The sequence below is a fragment of the Falco rusticolus genome, chromosome 6, assembly GCF_015220075.1.
Source record: "Falco rusticolus isolate bFalRus1 chromosome 6, bFalRus1.pri, whole genome shotgun sequence".
Lineage (NCBI taxonomy): Eukaryota > Metazoa > Chordata > Aves > Falconiformes > Falconidae > Falco > Falco rusticolus.
Genome location: NC_051192.1, coordinates 3101382 through 3119779, shown reverse-complemented (window position 1 = coordinate 3119779; position 18398 = coordinate 3101382). Strand labels below are relative to the sequence as shown.

Genomic DNA, 18398 nt, shown 5'->3' with positions numbered 1-18398 from the left:
AATTAACTGGGGATGCAAAACCAAACCCAACCCTGCAGCCAAGTGAGAAACTGCAAGAAGAGAAAAGAGTTCCTCCTGCCTTCGTCCTGAATAAAGTGTTTCATCAGCTTTTTCAATTAGTCTTGATTTTTGAAACCCTGCAGAAAGGCAACTAAAGAGTTTTATATAGTTTCGTATATGGTTTTTCCAGAGTGGGAAAGGCAAGGTAAAATCAAGGAAGATAGGGAAAGGAAGGAGAGGAACAGGAGTTTAAAAGATCAAAGGCATTTCAAAAAGCCCAAAAATTAATGTCTCTTGTTCTAGCACTCCAATTGGTGTTGAGAGCAAGAAGAAAGGAGGAAAAAAAAATCCAATATCCAAAACGTTTTGGTTCACAGCAAAGAAACGAAGCAAAACTTCCCAGCTGAAACAGAGTACGCCTTTTGTTTGCTTCAAAATGCTTCCTGGGGAGCTTTTTGGACAAGATGAAAAAACCAAACGTGCGTGTTAGGGTGGGGGCAGGACACGTGTTTCTGTGTGTATGGAACTGTCTGTACCTGTAGAGGAATGAAGGCAGTGGGTTGATTAACGCTGATAACATGCAGCTGTGGCCTTGCTACGAAGGCAGCGGGTTGATTGACATGGATGATGCGCAGCTGCAGCTCGTTCCCACCAAGGGTTAAATAGCACCGAGGATGGTGGGAGAGGGGGCTGGATGGAGGAGGAGTGGTGTGGTCTGGTCTTGCCTCTGGAGGAAGGAGAAACAGCAGGGACAGTAGAATCTGACTGATGGTAAAAGCCTTGTTGCAGCCTTGCTAGTGACAATTGGTGCCCCATGTGAGACGAACTGGTTTGGTCTCCAACTACAACATGTACCCAGAGGTGTGGGCAGCGTTCACCAGCTTGTTGGGAGCATAACCATGGCCAATGACTGGAGTAAGCTGCAGCATTGAGCTGCACAAAGTGTGAGATGTTAAGGAGCACCCTATATCGCATACATCCCTGCAGCGCTGCTGGTCTCGTTGTGGAAGTGGAGGGTTGCAGCGGTGTGGCGTGCGTTAAACCATATGCCTCCGACCCATATGGCAACGTGGTCTGAAGACTTTCAAGGCAGTTCCAACTTGGAAAAGGCTTGAAAAGTTTTCAAATGGGGTTTTTATGGTCTGCTGAAACACAAATGACCATTTTTCATTCTACGGGGGGAAAGTTTATCTGGAGGAAGGCGGGTGAGAGGCAGCCACCCTCCACCCCAGCCGCCTGGTTCCTGCTCCTGAGCCGGAGGGAGGAAGCATCGCAGTGTGGGGAGCGTATTTCTTCCCCAGTTGTCGGCAAGCTGTGCTTTAATAACGGCATAACAGATAGTGCATGAAGGAACATTAGCCGCAGGAATGATCCCATTGGGAAGGAAGCTTGGAAGAGGTTTTTCTTTCTACACTTGACACCAGGGCTGGGAACCTGGCACACATCTGTGCAAACCTGCCCGAGGACAGAAGGGACCAGGCATTGGAGATCTCACCCTTGCTCAAGGCAACCTCACCAAGGTGGGGTGGACTTAGCTGGACCTTGGTTTTTTTCAGAGCCAGGCACTGTACATCATGCGGGGGTAGGGTGCGTGGGGCATCTGAGCAGCAGCGAGTGGTGGGGGTCTTATGGCAGAGAGAAATCGTGCATGGCTGTGGCTCTGCCAGGGGTGGGGTGGGTGAAGGAACGGTGGTGGAGGAAGTAGTGGCACCATCCTCCTGGCTGCAGGAGCTGCTGGCAGTGCCTTGGCAAGAGCAGTGTCACCAGCACCCCCAACACATGGCTGCTGCCCTGGGCTCCCAGGCGTATTCCTTGTGTCCTTCCAGCAGACACGGGGGTGGTGGGGTATGGTGTGGGGTGGCCTTCATCCCCACAGTCCTGCTTGGGACACTGGTTGTTCAGTGTATAACATGAAGAAGTGACTGTGGCTTGCAACAAAAGCTGGTAAGAACCAAAAGGCATTGAATAAAATGGCTGGGGGAAGGGGGGGGGGAGGGGGCGGGAAATAAATCTGCTTGTTCAATGTGTTTTACTTACCTGTAAAATTTTATGGCTAACTGCAAGGTGAAATGTCCAGCTACACGGCAGGCATCAGTGGCTTTCTCATGAACCACATGTTTGTTGGGTTTTTTTCTTCTAACCTCAGCTCCTGGCATCTTGTAACTAAAGGAAAAAAGCAGTTTCCAGGAAAATGTAAAATAATCCCTCATTTGTTGGTTAAAAAAAATAATTCTACAAATTGAAAAAACGAAGAGGAATAGCATATCCCCAAGCTGCCCCAAATCTTGCTGCCCTTTAATCTCGTGGATTTGGAGAGGGCTTTGTGAATCTCGATGATCCCACCTCATGGCCTGTTTAAAGCTGGGCTGGAAGAGGCATCACAGCAATGGAAAAATGCTCTAAACGATGGTCACGTACCCACCTCGGGGTGAGCGCAGAGCGTGGGGAGAACTGCAGACCAGCCCCCAGCCTCCCTACCCCTGGTGAGCGCTGCAGACCTCGTCCCTCAGAGGATCTGTCGTTTTCTGGGTGAAGAAGTCTTATCATTTTAACCAGCTTAGGGGGTTTTTTGAGCTGGTCCCTCACAAACTCTGTCCAAGCTCACCCGAATGATGTTGGGTTTTAACTTTTAGGAGGAAAGTGACTTATGATTTTCTGAATAGCTACGGCGAGCCTAATGTAATAAAAGCCTGACCTATGTGATGTTTAGGGGCTACTGTACTATAAAGATTTAATAAGTTATATGGCAAAAAAGAAAGTATGGGGGTTACAGAAATCATATTAAAGCAACTAAGTAAATACAAAGAAGGTTAAAGTGTCTAACTCTATATGTTCTAAAGGCTAAAGCAAACCAGATCTCTTTTCTAGATACTTTTTCCATGTACAGTGGTAACTGGGCTGCATAAAAATAAGGCAAGTATTTAAAGACAGGCAAAAAAAAAAAAAAGATCTAAAGCATTTGGTTGGCATTGATAGCAATCATTTCAAAAAGCCCTGGAACATTTAAAGAGAATTAGAAAGGATTTTGCTGGAATCAAAGGGAGAGCACTTTCCATGGCTGGACATGTATTTAGGTATCTGCAAACTGATTACATCAGAGTGAGCAGAACAGCCTTGATCATTGAGGACTTTAAAACCAGAAGAAAGGGGTTTTCCTGTTTGGACTCTTTTTTTCTCACTCACACATCTTACAGCTTTCATTCTTCTGCCTGCTTGATGGTAACGTAACATTTATTTTGGCACGGAGGCTGGTGGAGTGCTTTGAAAGGCCCTGTGGCTCGAGCAGCTACAGCGTGCACCGAACCCATGGGGGTGAGCAAACCTGGAAATATTTAGGTTTAGGGAGTCTCTTTTTTATTTTTTCTTTTTTCTCTCCCCCCTTTCATCCTAACCTAAGGTTTTATTTTTACAAAGAAGTGGATACCTTCATGCTTCACCACAATATCCACTGCGGTGCAGACGGGCTCACCACCTGCCAGCCCGCCGCCCCTTCGGCAATGCCAGTTCCATCACCAGCTCCCCTGCCAGCGTGCCAGAACGTGCCAGAAAGGGGTTTGCTGGGATTTGCCCTTGCAAGGTGATTTACCCTTGGTGTCACCTGGCAGAGAGAGGGTCATCATGGGCCCCTGCACCCTGGTTTGCCCTTGCCTCCTTCACACTGGTGGGTTTGGTGGTCTTTGCTCCGGTCTCCTAGGGCTGGCTGGGAAGGAGCAGGGATGGTGCTCAATCATCCCCTGCCGAGGGTGTAGTTCTGTTTTTGAAAAAAAAAAAAAAACCTACAGAGGGGAGTGAGGCAAAATGTTGGAGTAACCTTAAGCCTCACCGATGCCAAGAGGGGCATCTCCTCCTTCCGTGGGAGGGCACCCACCAGACCCCCAGGAGCCAGTGTGGCTTGTGAAGCCTGCTGAGAACAATTCCCATTTCACTTTTTTTTTTTTTGCTTTTTTTTTAATTTTTATTTTAATTTTAGCTTTCTTCTGGCCTAAGCAAGGGATTTGGCCAGCGGGAGGTGTGGGAGCAGGGGAGAGGGGACTGTGGCAGAGGGGAGCAGGCAGGAGACCCTCCCCTCGTACAAGGGCTCGCATTGGCGGGGCTCTCCCCGGCCACCCTGCTCCTCGCTCCTCCCAGCCGGCAATGGACAGAGGACGGCAACGCCAGGAATGGGATGAGATCAACCGAATGGGGAAAACTGGGGGTGGGGAGAGTTGGGGCGGATGGGGAGTTCTTTTTTCCCTTAAGTCCCAACATATGTTCAATAGAAATTGTAAAGCTGGCAGTCTGGGGTGAGGACGGGACTGACGTACAGCAAATCCAGTGCACACAGGCGAAAATGAAAATGAAATTACATTCATCCCCCTCCCTTTCTACCATCTTTATGTTGTCAAATTCAGTAAAGAAGCGTTCAAAGTAACCCAGCTCCCAGCTTTCCTTTCCATTTGATGGAAAGCCTAAGCTGGTTTTAGGTCAGGGAATGTATTTTCCCGTGATTTCCCCTAATGATGTTTGTAAGTCACATGCGGGATCTCCAGCACGCAGGAACTGTCATATTTTTAAACTCTTCCATGGATTCCCACTGAGATCCGTGGAAGAGGTGGCATCCCTGCGTGGGCTGCAGCGGGATGCTGTGTTCCTGGGGTGGCACTGTGCCCAGGGCACCGCGGGCACATGGCAGCTCCAGCCTGCAGCCCAGGAGCCTGATTTTATGGAAAAGAAGTGGGGGAGAACTCACTTCCCACTGCCCATGGACAGGAACTGCTGCGAAGAGGGCTGAGTCACGTATTACAATACTTTTTTTTTTTTTTTTTTGAGGTGACCTTTTTTCCTTTTTGCAGTATTTTCCCTGCCACAGTTGTAATCCTAAATGCTAACGCACCGCACGGCTACCAACAGAGAGGCTTTACAGCACTGCGGAGAACTGGTGTGAAGGTAGAAATCACTTGACCTAAAGACTCTCCCCGGAGTGTCAGTGCTGCACGCTACATTTTCGCTCTGCCAAACCCTTTACTTAGCACATGCTAAAGAACATTTAACATTTAAAGATCTCCTCTGTACATCCTCTAAATGTCTCCACCCTCTGCTTTTAGATTAATACGTCTTCTGTGAAAATTAGATAATTGATTACAGAGCTGTATTATTTACAAATGAAGTGTTGTTCATGTATTGACCTTTCATTTCTATAGCTCGATACTGGTCCTTGTACAGCATTTTTAATTAGGGAAATGGTAACAGAATCAGAAGAAAAGAGGGAATAAAAGAGCTTCTGTGGATGCTTTTAATAAAAGGAAACTTTCAGATGACTTGCACATTTAAAACTGCAAAAAAAATAATGTTTGGTCAGATTCTACAATCCAAGTCGCTGTTTGGTATGAGAAAGACATCTTCTGCTTCCAAAGGCACCACAAGTGGAGATGCAGGGGGAAGGGGCTGATCAATAGACACGAGTGAGCATGTGCCCTTCACCCTGCTCTGGTAGCTCTTCTGCACCACGGGGTTCATTTCAGCCCAAGCTCCCTGATGAGCAACCAGCAAAGGCCACCTTCACATTTCAAGAGGAATGGCACTGATAAAACTGGAGGACTTGGGCATGTACAGAAAAGCAAAGCTCCCAGACCTGGTGGCTATGGGGCACTGAATGCTGCTGCCAAAGATGCCAGGAATGCCAAAGGGGCAAAACATAGTGAATTCACCCTCCTGAAGCAGGTCAGGCTCCTGTGGAGCCTGGCTGGATTAACAGTGCATCCCAGAAGCGGGGTGGGCTGGGCAGTGGCCGGTCCAGGCAGCCTGAGCCCCCGCCGCAGCCACGCTGCCACGCTCGGCAGCCAGGAGCTCAGGAAGACTCAAAGCCAGCTGAAAGAGGGATAAAGTGGGGGGAAACAGGAAGAAAAGATGAAATATGGCATAAACATAGTCCACAGGAGTTTGAGGTTTAAAAAGAAATATGTTCTGCTTGGGAAGGGGAAGGATACCTCATGAGAGCCACTAACAGGCTTGGGAAAGCTTTGGATTTCAAGAACAACCAGGAAAAACCTCTCCTGCCGTGAGTCTGACATAGTCCTCGTGTAAATGCTTCCGTCTGTTGGCGTCTGGTTTAGTTTGACCTCTTAAATGAGTAACTGTTTCTGATGAACCCGGGGATTTGGTGGGGAGAAGGCGTGCTGGCAGCAGGCAGCTATCTGTGGCGTGCAAGCCCAGCCGCGCGCGATGCTTGCCGAAGGTGGCTGCTCAAAAGCAGAGATGCTCGCCAACACACGGGAAGTATAAACCCTTCCAATCCCTTAATTTCCACTAATACAAGCAGACAAACAACAAAGAAATCACAAAAGTCATCTGAATTTAGCTGGACGATGTGCTTCTAATAAAACTCCAAACAGACAGAGCTGACCTCGGGTTGATTCCGCTCTCCTTCCCCAGGAGGGTGAAGGAGGATTTTCCACTTGGACTTCAATGGATTCAGACCCATGAATTTAAATATGTGAAATATAAAGCAAATAATTTTGTTTCTGGGTAACAAAGATGTTATTTAATATCCTTGCAGCTATAAAGGAACTCTTGTAACTGCAGAAGGAGGGGGGGGATAATCTTTTTATTAATGCAACAGAAGCATATTAAAAATGTCTGTCATTGGAAGTCTGGAGAAAAATATTAGGTTCGAATAAGGTCATCGAGGAAGGATAGAGGAAAGTAACGGAGGGAAGGCGTTAAGTACGTTTTCAGCATCCTATGGACGCAGACCAATAATAGCACGTCACTCTTCAGAGGGTCTGTTTGGAGGCACTTTTTGTCCCAGTACACATGGTCTCATGTGCAGCATCCACTGAACCTATGAAAAAGTAAAAAACCAACACATCAGCGTCCTTCAGTGCTCTTTGGGGAGCGGGAACGTGCTGCTTTGCAGGCTGAATTGCTTGCAGTGTGTACTTTGTCTGAGGCATCTCAGTTACCATTTTCTTGCTAAGGGGCTGGTCCTGTCCTCCTCCAAGTACCACCCAGCAGTGATGCCCTGTTCTTACCGAACAGTCACTCCTATTCAGTGAGGGTGCAAGGAACAAAATCAAATGTATCGCCAAGGCAGCTGAACCAGTTCTGCTGTTTATGGTCAGGGCTGCCACGCAAGCTAAATCGTACATCCAGGACACGACCCACAGTGTAGTTTTGCACGGGGCAGCAGCAGGCTCCTGGCATCCCCAGCTTGTGCCTGTCACCCCATGTCTGCACAGAGGAGTCCCTAAACAGGACCCAGCCACCCCAAATGACCAGATTTTAGCCCTCACCACAGCTGAAAATAGGAGATGGGGGGAGCTGCTGCCTGAGCACAATATATCCCATACATCCAGCTCGCGGGGCTAAGCAGGACGCGGGGACGCCTCAGATGTGGAGCCAATAGGGAGCACTCCGGCTACCTGGGATTTTATAAATCTTTCAGCTATCAGTCTTTCTGAGCTCCAAATGCAAAATCCAGCAGCCCAGGATATCATGTGGATTTATGACTTGGAATTTATGAACTGGTCTGGATAAAATAAGAACTGCCTTGACTTTTTTTTTTCTTTTTTTTTTTTTTTGTGTGTGTGTGAGGAAAAGAAATAATGAAAAATGAAGACTGATTTTTTTCCCCCTTTTCAAAGCTTGCTGTTTATACAAACATAGATGTTTTGTATATATTAAATTATTTTGATTTTTCTTCTTACCTGTGTGCTTCCTGGGGCTGGAAGCGGAACAGCACAAGCAGCGCGGCTCTCGCAGGGTTTCCTGCCTGGCAGGAATCACACAAGAAAACATGGTCTTGAGGCATTCCCAGCCCTGCTCCTGGAGCTGGGAAAGGTGCCGGGAAGAGTTCAGGGAGGTTTTGGATGTTTCCGAGCAGTAGGATAGCTCCCCACTATGCCACTGCCCCTCACCTTTTTTCAACACTTTTTTCCTGAAATAATTTTTCAGCCCTTGTTATGTTTCATTTGTGGCAAGCTGGGGTTTCAGGTGTGCATACAACGTGTACAAGTATGTGTGGGTGTACATCTGTGTATGTGTGTGTACATGTGTGCATATTAATGTGTGTACCTTTGTACAGCTATAAGTAGGCAACAACTATAGATACACAACTACATATACATAAGTACGCATGTACTTATGTACACACATACATATGTATGTCTGTATGCACACAGACATGTACATATAATGACATATATTACATATATTATTATGTATTATACATATAATTATATATAATTACATATATTACAGCTGTGTAAATATACACATGGATATATACATTTATGAGAGGGTTTTATGGAACATTTGTATATTTCTTGATAAGAAACCAACACAAACTATCACTTTTTCTATAATACTATTGAACTGCATATATTTTGCAGGAAAACCCACCCCAAAGGACTTTCTATCCTTATCTGGAACTTACGGCCTTCCTTTCAGTTTTTCTCATCTTCTAAAAAAGAAAAGATGGTATTTACCTTGGTCAGGAGGAAAAACTGGCAGATGTATTTTTGCCATCTCTTCTGATCGACCCTTCCATACCGTTGCCCACAGTTTCTGGGTGGTTCTCTTTCTGCGATCCTGGAGTTCTGTTCTTTCCTTTATGGATCAAGGTATTAGGAAAAAAACAACCAAATATACAGCCCCAGCCTTTCAGCCTACCACTGTCCCCATCCCCTTGGGCACAGGCACTGCCAGGCTGTGCCAGCCCCTCCCCCCCCAGGCTGCTGAACCCTTCACACACAGCTTTCACCTCCTCCCATCTCAAGCTGGCACCACGTAGATGCTGATAACGCTGGTTTTAACCTCCACGTGAGACCTGCACACACCAGGGAGTCTCTCCTAGGGCTTCTGCCAGCCCCCTACGAAGTACAGGGGCAGTACAGGGAGAAAATGCCAGGAGGAGTGGCGTGATGCAGGATGCTGGCACCCCTTTCTCCTGGTGGTACCCCAGCCACACAGATGATGCTGCACCAGCACTGGGGGATGGGGACGATGCTCCTGGAGCAGCTCAGTTGTGCCCTGTGCAGGCAGAGCAAACCTTTACATCACCTGCGGTGCCTGGATAACCTGAGGTGGAGGTGCTAGTCCCAGCCAAGGAATTCCAACCGACCAACCAAACCCTCCCAGCCCCTCTCCCGTTGGCCATGGACTGGAAACACAACAGACTTGGCCTACGAAACATCAGCAGGTTGCTCTTTGTGGGCCCGAAGCAAAATGTTTTGCTTTGTTTTTAATTACCACACATTCAGAGCGGTTTTCAGCATGACTCATGTCCCAGGAATAATTTGATTTGGGGGTTTTGTTTTAAATAAAATTAAGAAGCCCAAACCATGTCTTAGAGCTAGATAAAACTGCTAATTAAAAAAGAAATCCACAATTTCATTGTTTTTTAATTATTCAAGTGTGAATTTCCTGATTGCCACCTCTTTTGAAGCTCAGAAATGATGCAGTGAGCCACCAGGTTTGGGGTGAGAAGGCCAGCAGACTTCTCCCGGCCTCAGCACCTCCCCAACCTCAGCTTTGGTTAAGAAAGTTTGCTGGGAATTTCATGAGAATTAATGAGATTTAATGAACAGCAAGGGCAGTGGTGGCAGGGAATACGTCCTTCCAGGTTTCGCCACACCAGGCATCTGTACCCCTGCCACCGCAGGTATTCACTGTGGTTCCATTCAGGCAGCGGGGATTTTTGGGAACAGAGTGGGGGCAATATGAAAACAAATTTTTCTCCTCCACAAGCCTTTCTCTGCCCACTTTGCTCGTCGCCTGCAGCCGGAGGAGGGTAGGTGATCTCGCTGTGACACAGGGGACGTGGTACCCTGTGGCAGAGTGGTTGTGCCAGCGCTGGCCAGGGCTGGGGAGGGCAGGGGGCAGCTGCAGTGCCGCAAGGGCACCCCAACCCTCTCACCCCTCTGCCTGCAGCACCCAGCACCAACACCACCCACCAAACCAGAATGCCAAAAGCATCCTCACTGGGCTGCTGGGTGCCGGTATGCGGCTCCTGCTTTCCCCCGTCCTGTGGTCCTGCCATTGAAAATTCTCTCTCCATCCAAGGGCAAGGGAGGGGGCTGGGGGCAGGCTCTGGTGCGAGGCACAAAGTGTCTGGACCCCGCTAAGTTCAAAGGCACCCTCCCTCTGCCCCAAGGAGGGATGTAGCCGGCCGGAGGATGGCTGGAGGCCACACAGACGGGAAGGTATGTAACAATCCATTTATCACTTTGCAAATATTAGTGCTGCTCGCATTTGCTGCAGCAATATTTCTTCTTGGAAATTGGTGAAGTGAGTAATAACAATGTTATTTATTCTAAGACCTTGGAACTGAGAAGCAATAACAGGGGGGACTGTTCCCTTGAAAGCTTCGGAGGTGCTGGAAATAAAAGGCGGGGGGGGGGGGGGGGAGAAAATAGACCAACAAAGGTCTGGAGGAGAGAAAGCCATTGAAATCTCTTGTTTAATTTCGTTGCCCCAAAGGTAATAAAATGCATTTTGCAATGATTTATATATAAACAAGGCGGGGTGTGAGAAGGGCAAACATTTTTCAGATTCATCTCTGGCTGGCACATCCTGCGTGGCAGCAGGCGCTTTTCCCCCTCTGCCCTGCCGGCACCGTAGGGTTTGTCCCCAGCAAAGCGCCTCCTCTGCCACCGAGCCCGCCTGTCCCCTTCTCCCATTTTTGTTGCTCCCCCCAGCATCCCTTATCTGAATATATAAGGCTGCCCTTTGCTCAGATTTATGGGCCAGGGCAGCGCGGTGTGTATTTACAGTCTCCTGACCTGCAGACCTCCAGCTGAAGGCGAGCAGGAGGAAACCAGGGCCCGTTCCATAAACAGAGACAGATACGAGGGGGAGGCGGCAGGAACCACGAGCAGCACTTCACATTTTTAACTATTTGGCCGAGCCAAGGAATTAGCGATTAGATTAGGGGCAAAGAAAAATGAGAAGCGGGGTTAAAGATTTGGGGAGGGGAGGGGCGGGGGAGAGAGCGGCAACCGGGTTTGGCGGGGGCGAGAAATCCAAAGTTAGAGGGATTTTAGACAAGGTTTTCTGGGGCAAAAGGGAATAGGGATGAATCTCCAAAGCTTTTTGATCAGAGATGTGCTTTGCTTGGGTACAGCCAAGCAGCGCTTTTCAAGTCTAATTACCTTTCGAGGAGGTAGATGACTTGGCCTGTGTTTATTCAGGTACTAATTGCCTCAGATTAAGTAAAAAGAAAACCTTACTCGACAATAATAAATACTCCTTACGTCTGAATCTACTGGTTGGTTGGTCAGCAGAAATTCGGGGCATAAGAGATGTATTTCTGAGGGGCTGCAACATTACTCGCCTCCTCCGAGGCGAAGGCAGCAAAAGTGGCAACAACCTGGAAAATAAATAAATGAAATGCAACGTATGTAGGGGTCACGATATAGCATAAGTATATCAACATGATGAACAGCTTTGATGAAAATGGTAAACAAAACCACCCTCTCTTCCTGTGGCTTGTTTTACATTGCAATAAACCACTGACTCTATAACCTATCAGAACATGCTGAGATTTTATGCATCATTTCCAACTACTATTTGAACATTTGGTTTAGAGTAGTCATGAACTATAATTAATGGGAATTTTTTTTTCCTGATAAAAAGCACACTTTATTGTATTATATTACCTGTTGGTCCAAAGCTCCATATAGATGACGTAAATTCATTGTAGATTTTAGGATGGGGCTAAAGGAGGGGGGGGCGTTGCGTGTGATTATGATGAATTAACGTTTACCATCTGTAATCAAACCCAAAAGTTTAGCTTGCCATGTCCCATCCAAATTTTTTTTTTCTTTTTTTTGCTCCTACGAGCAAGGTGGTAGCGCCAGGACGCCGAGAATTCGGCCCAGCTCAGCCTGCCAGGAGGAGAAGGGGGAAAAAAAAAAAGGAAAAAAAAAAAAAAAAACCACAACACAACCCAGGCACCACAAAGACCATTGAGATGAATGGCTCTATTTTATGAGCCATAAAAGTTTTATTCATCTTGACACCGAAACAGGTTTAGGCAGCGAGTTGACACGCCTTAAATAAATAAGTGGAATTAATTCCCTGGCTCTTGAAACAATAGCGGCGTGCCCGTAACGCCGAGAGCTGCCCCGTTGTTTCCCGTTACTGCTCGATATTGATATTATTTGTGGTGGGGGATTTCTTTTTTTTTTTTTTTTTTTTTTCCTCTGGGGCCTGGTTACTCCACTTCAGATTCTTCCCCTGTTTTATTAGAGGTTGAAAAAGGTTCAAGACCTGGTTGTACCGCTGCTCCCACCGACAGCTAAGGAACCAGTTTGGCGTCTGGTTTGTCTGTTGTTTTACTGCTGACCTTCAAATCAACTTTCCCCCCTGACCCCAGGAGGCATCTATCATGACAAGAGGCTGTTTAACACAAATGGTGCCCATTTATAGGGGAAGAGAGTCAGAAGATTTCCTTGGTTGTTGGTTTTTTTTTTGTTGGGTGTTTTTTTGTTGGTTGTTGGTGGTTTTTTTTTTATGAAGAATTTGGTTTTTTCACCCCTCTTTTCTCAGTCACCACAGGTGAAATCCCTCCTAGCAGCTGGCTTATGAAATAATGCGAGGGGAGGCCTTAATGAGCTGAAAGCACCCTCAGCTGGAGATAAATATATGCAAATGAGATGCACAAACAAAGGAGCCCGGACAGAGAAATATCTGCAATTCCAGCAAAATGCTGCCTGCAGCTAGAAGATGAACAGCTTTGATAAAATGGTAACAAAAAGCACCTTTTTCTCCTCCAGCTTGTTTTACATTGCAATAGAGCATTGTTATTGTAACCCATTGGAGCATGCAGAGGTTTTCTGCCGCAGCTTCAAAAAAAAAAAAAAAAAACAACTGTTTAAACATTTGTTTTTAAGGCATTCATGGGCTATGAGCAATGTGATGGCTTGGGGTTTTTTTGGGTGGCTTGGGGTGGGGTTTTTGGGGGGGTTGGTTTGGTCAGCGGGGTGTCTTTTGGTATATTTTTTTTAGCGATTTTTTAATTATTTTTTTTTTACCTGTTGGTCTCTCTCCGGCTCGGGTTGCTGACGGTTTTTGTTGTGATGCTTTGCAAGGGGGGTGGCTGTTGCTTCTCTAAAAAAAAAAAAAATAATTGGAGTTTTGCTTTCAAATTTGGAGGGAAAATCCAAGTTGACAAGTAGCAAGGAGCAGCTCGGGGCGGGGGGGAGAAGGGGGGAGAAAAACAGACTTGAACATTCACCAAGCAACACCCAAACAGGCAGCTTTAATGAAAGCAATCAAGCCTCTGAGCTAATTCAAAGACAGACATCTAACATGCTGATTTTAATAAGCTTTTAAAAGGCAATCTCTAACTTTTAAAAGTCGCTCTTTTTAATTTAATTGAGGTTTTTTGGTTCATATATTGCCAAAACAAACACAGCCACTAAAATATGTTTTCAATATGTATAAGTAGCATATCTAGGCGATGTTTTAAATTAGCCCCCTAATATTTTTTAATTTTTTTTTTGGGGGGGGGGGGGAGAGGCTTACTTCAGATGAGTTAAAGACATTTTCCAAGCAGAGCTCGTCACGTCAAAATAATACCTTTATATTCTCGTCTCTGCCTTATGCATCCTCCTGTGCGAATACCGGGATGTCTCTTACCTACAGGCTTCTTCAGAACACAACCCCGACCCTCTCTCGGAAAGACACAGGTTACTTTCTAAGAGGCAGAGGAGAAAAAGGGAGAGAAAATACAGTACTGTTTAACTTCTAACCTTATGATATCATTAAATAGATCGTTATGGATTTATAAACGGAGGATAAACACCATAAAGTTTAGAGGGCCCTTTACTCAAGGCAGTAATTGCAATTTTTGCATCTGGCAAGAAGAAAAATAGACTTACCTTTTTAAAAAAGAAAAATCCCCCTCTTACTAGGTTATACGGCTTTGGCACTTACAGATGTTAGAGCAGACAAGTGTCGGATTTCCCGATGTCAAGAAGATTTCCTAATTTTTCATAGGCTTCTCCTGTTGCTTTTTTGGCCCGATGTGAGAGCCATCAATTTAATTTGTGGGGCTACGTGCTGGAAACCGGGCTGTAGGCATATGTGTGCTTTAATGAACCCTAAAACCTGCCAGCCAGCTCTCTGCCTGCAGTTGCCCCAAGCTCAGGATTTCAAGAGTTAATAAAAACTTGGTTATATTAGGAAGGCTTGCTTTTTGCAGCCCAGGTTTGTAGCAGCATAATTATGTTCAACTGCTGTTGTTTGAAAAGGGCAAACAGCATCTTAGGCACAGAACAATGAAATTACAGCTGAGATTTAGGTTAGCAAAAGCCGTCTTCTGCAGGCTTTTATGATTCATTATTTCCCATTAAATACAGTATTAGAAGTGTACACCAGATAGCTCATGGTTGCTGCGCTCAGAGCACATTATCTATATTACACAGGTCTGGGGAGCAGAATTAGAAAACTTTGGGGGAATGAGCAATATGTGTTTGCTGATAGAAGTACCATATGGCTCATCTTCCTCAATTGCTTTCATTGCGACTCTGATGCTGGAGAAATTAAAGTTTTATTTGATGTGGCACAGCTTAATGAACTGTCTTCTGTTAGGAAAATTGAATATGTTTCCTGTTATTTGAGCACAGAGCCCTCATGGTTTTGGCTGATGAGGGATGCATTATGTATTGTTTATTTAGCATTTTGAAAACAAAAGCAGATATTGGAGGTAAAATTGATTACTGCAGGATGTGTTATATAATCACATTTTTCTTTCTTTCTGTCTTTAAATTACAGCCTTGCCTATTATTTTTATGACGGCATTTTTCTGATGTCCCCTCCCCCACACACCAAAAAAAACCCCAAAACCCAAAACCGAGGGGGGTATTGAGGCAAAGTATATAATCTCTGCTTTGTTTAAAAGCAGCACTATGATTTTTAAAGCTTAGGGAAGGACATGGGAAAAAAAAAAAAAGCGCACTTACATGTGTATTGACCTGCAGGCCCAGCGGCCGCCGTGCAGTCGGTCTGGGGATGCTCGAGGACCGCGTGTCTCGTTAGAGGGAGGCTCGTTTCTCCATTCCAGCTGGAGGACACAAAGAGGGGAACATCCAGACTTCAGTCACCAAATACCCCAAACCTCACATTTCTAAATATGCCAGAGAGAGTTAATTGCGAAATGTTAATGCCCGGAGGGGAGGGGGTGGATGTGAAGGGGGAGGATGTAGGGCAGGATCGGGTGGAGCAGGGCCCGCGTTACCTGGCGCTGCAACACCAGGCATCTATCTGTGGCGAGAAAGAAGTTATTGATGGAAAGATGGCTCAGATCAAAGGCAACGTGTGTTTTTTGGCTTTGTTTTATAGCACATGCAGCCGCGCACCCGAGCTGTAAGTGCCCTGCGCGTATCACCGGTGTGGTTAGCGGCGGTGAGCCCTGCGACAGGGCTGCGTGCACTAGCCCCCCTTCTCCCCAAGCCTCTGTGCAGGCAACTGTATGTAAACTCTGAAACTTAAGGCAAAATATATATGCGTGTATATATACATATATATATGTATCTTTGAAGTATGTTATCCTTATTAATTCCACTTCTACTTGTTGGAAATCCTGCCCCACAACACCCTCTGGCTTTTGCTGTTATTGATCTCCCAGAAAAAGGGGTGGAGGGGGATGGCGGGGGGGGAGCAGGGAGGTAAAACCGAGCTGGGATAGCTCAGTGCTTTTTTCCTGCCCTCCACGCTGCTCTGACAAAAAGGCAATTTGTCTTGTGTGCCCCGTGATGTTTGAGGACTCTGGCAAACGTGCATGTTAAACAAGCCCCGTGCAGAATCTAAATACCATCCATTAAAAGAGAAAGTCCCAACGTGTTTATAGCAGCGGGCCAAGGCGCGCAGCCCTCGCTCCGGCAAAACTCCCATTGACGTCAGTGGGGCTTGTGCTTATGCAAAGAGTGCGGGATGCTGCCCTGTACCTTAAGGAAAAAGAAAAAAAGAAAGAAGGAAAAAAAAAAAAAGAAATGAGTGGTATTGGAAGGAGGATGTTGCTCTTGAAAATGTCTCGGAGCAAAGTGGTTAAGCAAAGCCTGTACAAACAGTCACTATAAATATTTTCCATTCTGTATAGCTCTTCAAACAGTTCCCTGCCATAATTTCAGATGAGCTCAAAAATAAATAAATTGCTGCGTGAGGGGGAGAAGGAGAAAGGGAAAAAAAAAAAAAAAAGACAAAAAAATTACATTGCAACCAATGTCGAAACCACAAAAACTTCATTCTTTTTCAGCCAGATCTATTTCCCGGAGAAGAACCCGGCCGGTTTTTATGAAAGGCTGCTCCATGACAGGAGCCTCCTTTGAGGAAGACCATTATGCATTGTTATCAGCATGGCGTAATTTGACTGTTGACAAAGTATCTGTGGCAGTGAGAATGAAAGCAGTTAGAAGTGTGGCGGGTTGTAATCAAGAAGATGCTTAGCTGTGCAACGCTGCATCTTGAGCAGATTTGAATCAACATTGCCTTGAGGGGACACACACACACACACACACACACACACACACATACCAAAAAAAAAAGTCCATTAATTTTTAGTGGGAAAATTAGAGTGGCACTTGATGAAGTGAAATTTGACATGTGTTAATTGCTCCGCAGCTCTCCTAATTAGAGATTTTCAAATTCTTTTACTGCTGTCAGCCTGATGCCACATTGTCTTGCTGGACAAATAGTAAAATTGCAAATTGAGTTGATCAAGAAGTTGGACTTGGAGATATTGGACTCCAGCTCGTTTGCTGCAGATTGTCATTTTCATAGGAGGGCTGGGGGTGTTGTGGCCTATGAAGGGCATTTGGGGAGAGAAGAAAGTACAATAAAATCCTTCTTCTTGATAAATAGAGAATCAATGATTTAACAGAGCTTGTTTAAAAAAGATTAAAGGAATGCAAGAAGTGGACAATAAAGCGATGGAGTTGCAAATAAACCTTTAACCTTTGTTAAATCCATGCCTTGCATAACATTTCAGGTACGATTCTGTTTATAATAAAGCCATTAAATTCGGCTTGGTTTTTCCATGCACGTTGTTCGCAGCGTGGTACGTGGGGGCATGGAGTGGGACTGAGGTTCCTGTGTGCGCTTTGCCCTGACCTGAAAGGCAACATAGCAAGGCCAGGTTTTATATCAAAAACTAGTTACAAGGTTGTATGAACGCAAGTATTGTGCCGGTTCGGAAAGCGTGATTTTGTTTCTTTTGCTTTTGGTTTGCGGGTCTTTTTAATCTCCCCACTCCGCGTCACTCCTCCCCTCCCTTAGCCTTTGCACCCCTCTTAATTCATTAACATATTGAATTTTTTCAATTTTCCATTTTCTTGCAATAACAATATTAATGCCAGGGCCAAGGCCTGATTGGAGCTAAATTACTTGTTACCTGCTGGCATTTATTTATATGGCATTGAATTATAAAGCTTTGCTATTGTCATGCCTTGGGCGAATTGTTTATGACACCAGTAATAGGAGTAATTGTTATTGTTGAAATTACCTGTCAGCTACCCATAGCAGTGGCCCTTGTCCCACTGACAAATAGTGACAGGGGAGAGGGATCCTCCGCACGTCCTCCTGATGACTTCTCCTCTGATAATAAGGAGTGCAGGGCCTCTGATAATTTGCCTGTCACTGTTGAGTGCAGCTCAGAGAGAGTTGGCCAAATTGTTGTCATTCACTTTGACAAAGACAGCAAAACGCTCTGGAGCAGGAGGAGGATTATCAAAATAAATGAAAGCGCTAGCATGTCCTTTGTTTTGGGGTTTTTTGGGTTTTCTTTTTTCCCCCCCTCCCCATCCCCGCTTGCCTGCCTTGATGCCAGAGTTGTGAAAATGGGAATACCTTTCTCAGCGGTGCGGCTTCGGAGGCAGCACGGGGAGGGGATGGTGGGGACGGACACGACAACACCGGGGCTTTTGCAATTTGCTTTCTGTTTGCCTGGAATGTTTTCGTTTCTAAATATATATATACATTAAATTCTTTATTATTTTTTTTTCCCCCTAAGGCTGTCCGTGTTTCAGCAATTACCGACTGTCATTGCAAGAGAAAGGGTGGTGTTTCTGTTGGGTGGATTTTATTTGCTTTTTGATTTTTTTTATTTCTCCTAGTCAGCATTTCTTTCAGCTCTTCTGCTCTTGCTTTGGTGCCCAGCACCACGAACGCCCACCCCGGCACAGCAGCCGGTGATGCCCCATGCACAGGAGGCATGCCTCTGCGCCTGCTACAGAACCTGCAGCTCTTTGTCCACCCTGAGCTGTTGCAATATCAGCCAAATTATCTTCACCAAAAATATTATTTCCTCTAGGAAAGGAGGTTCTGCCACTGATAAACCAAGCGGAGGTTTGTTTGTTGCGGCAAAGGACCGCTGCTAACGAGGCTTTGGAAAGAGGCAGTGCTATTTGTCAGAGCCTATC

At 45.9% G+C, this 18398-nt stretch overlaps 1 long non-coding RNA gene across 2 annotated transcripts; it reads right to left on the bottom strand.

The window, feature by feature from the left end:
- Positions 1 to 5477: 5477 nt before the first annotated feature.
- On the bottom strand, positions 5478 to 15088 carry LOC119150539. 2 transcript variants are annotated; one of them, XR_005105110.1, is made up of 7 exons: positions 14946 to 15088; positions 13507 to 13678; positions 13014 to 13089; positions 11232 to 11347; positions 8466 to 8586; positions 7686 to 7809; positions 5478 to 6820 (listed from the first exon to the last, which is right to left on the bottom strand). It is a non-coding gene; the product is annotated as an uncharacterized LOC119150539 (long non-coding RNA). The 2 variants fall into 2 exon arrangements; XR_005105111.1 differs by having other exon boundaries at positions 7686 to 7750.
- Between the last annotated feature and the right edge of the window lie 3310 nt (positions 15089 to 18398).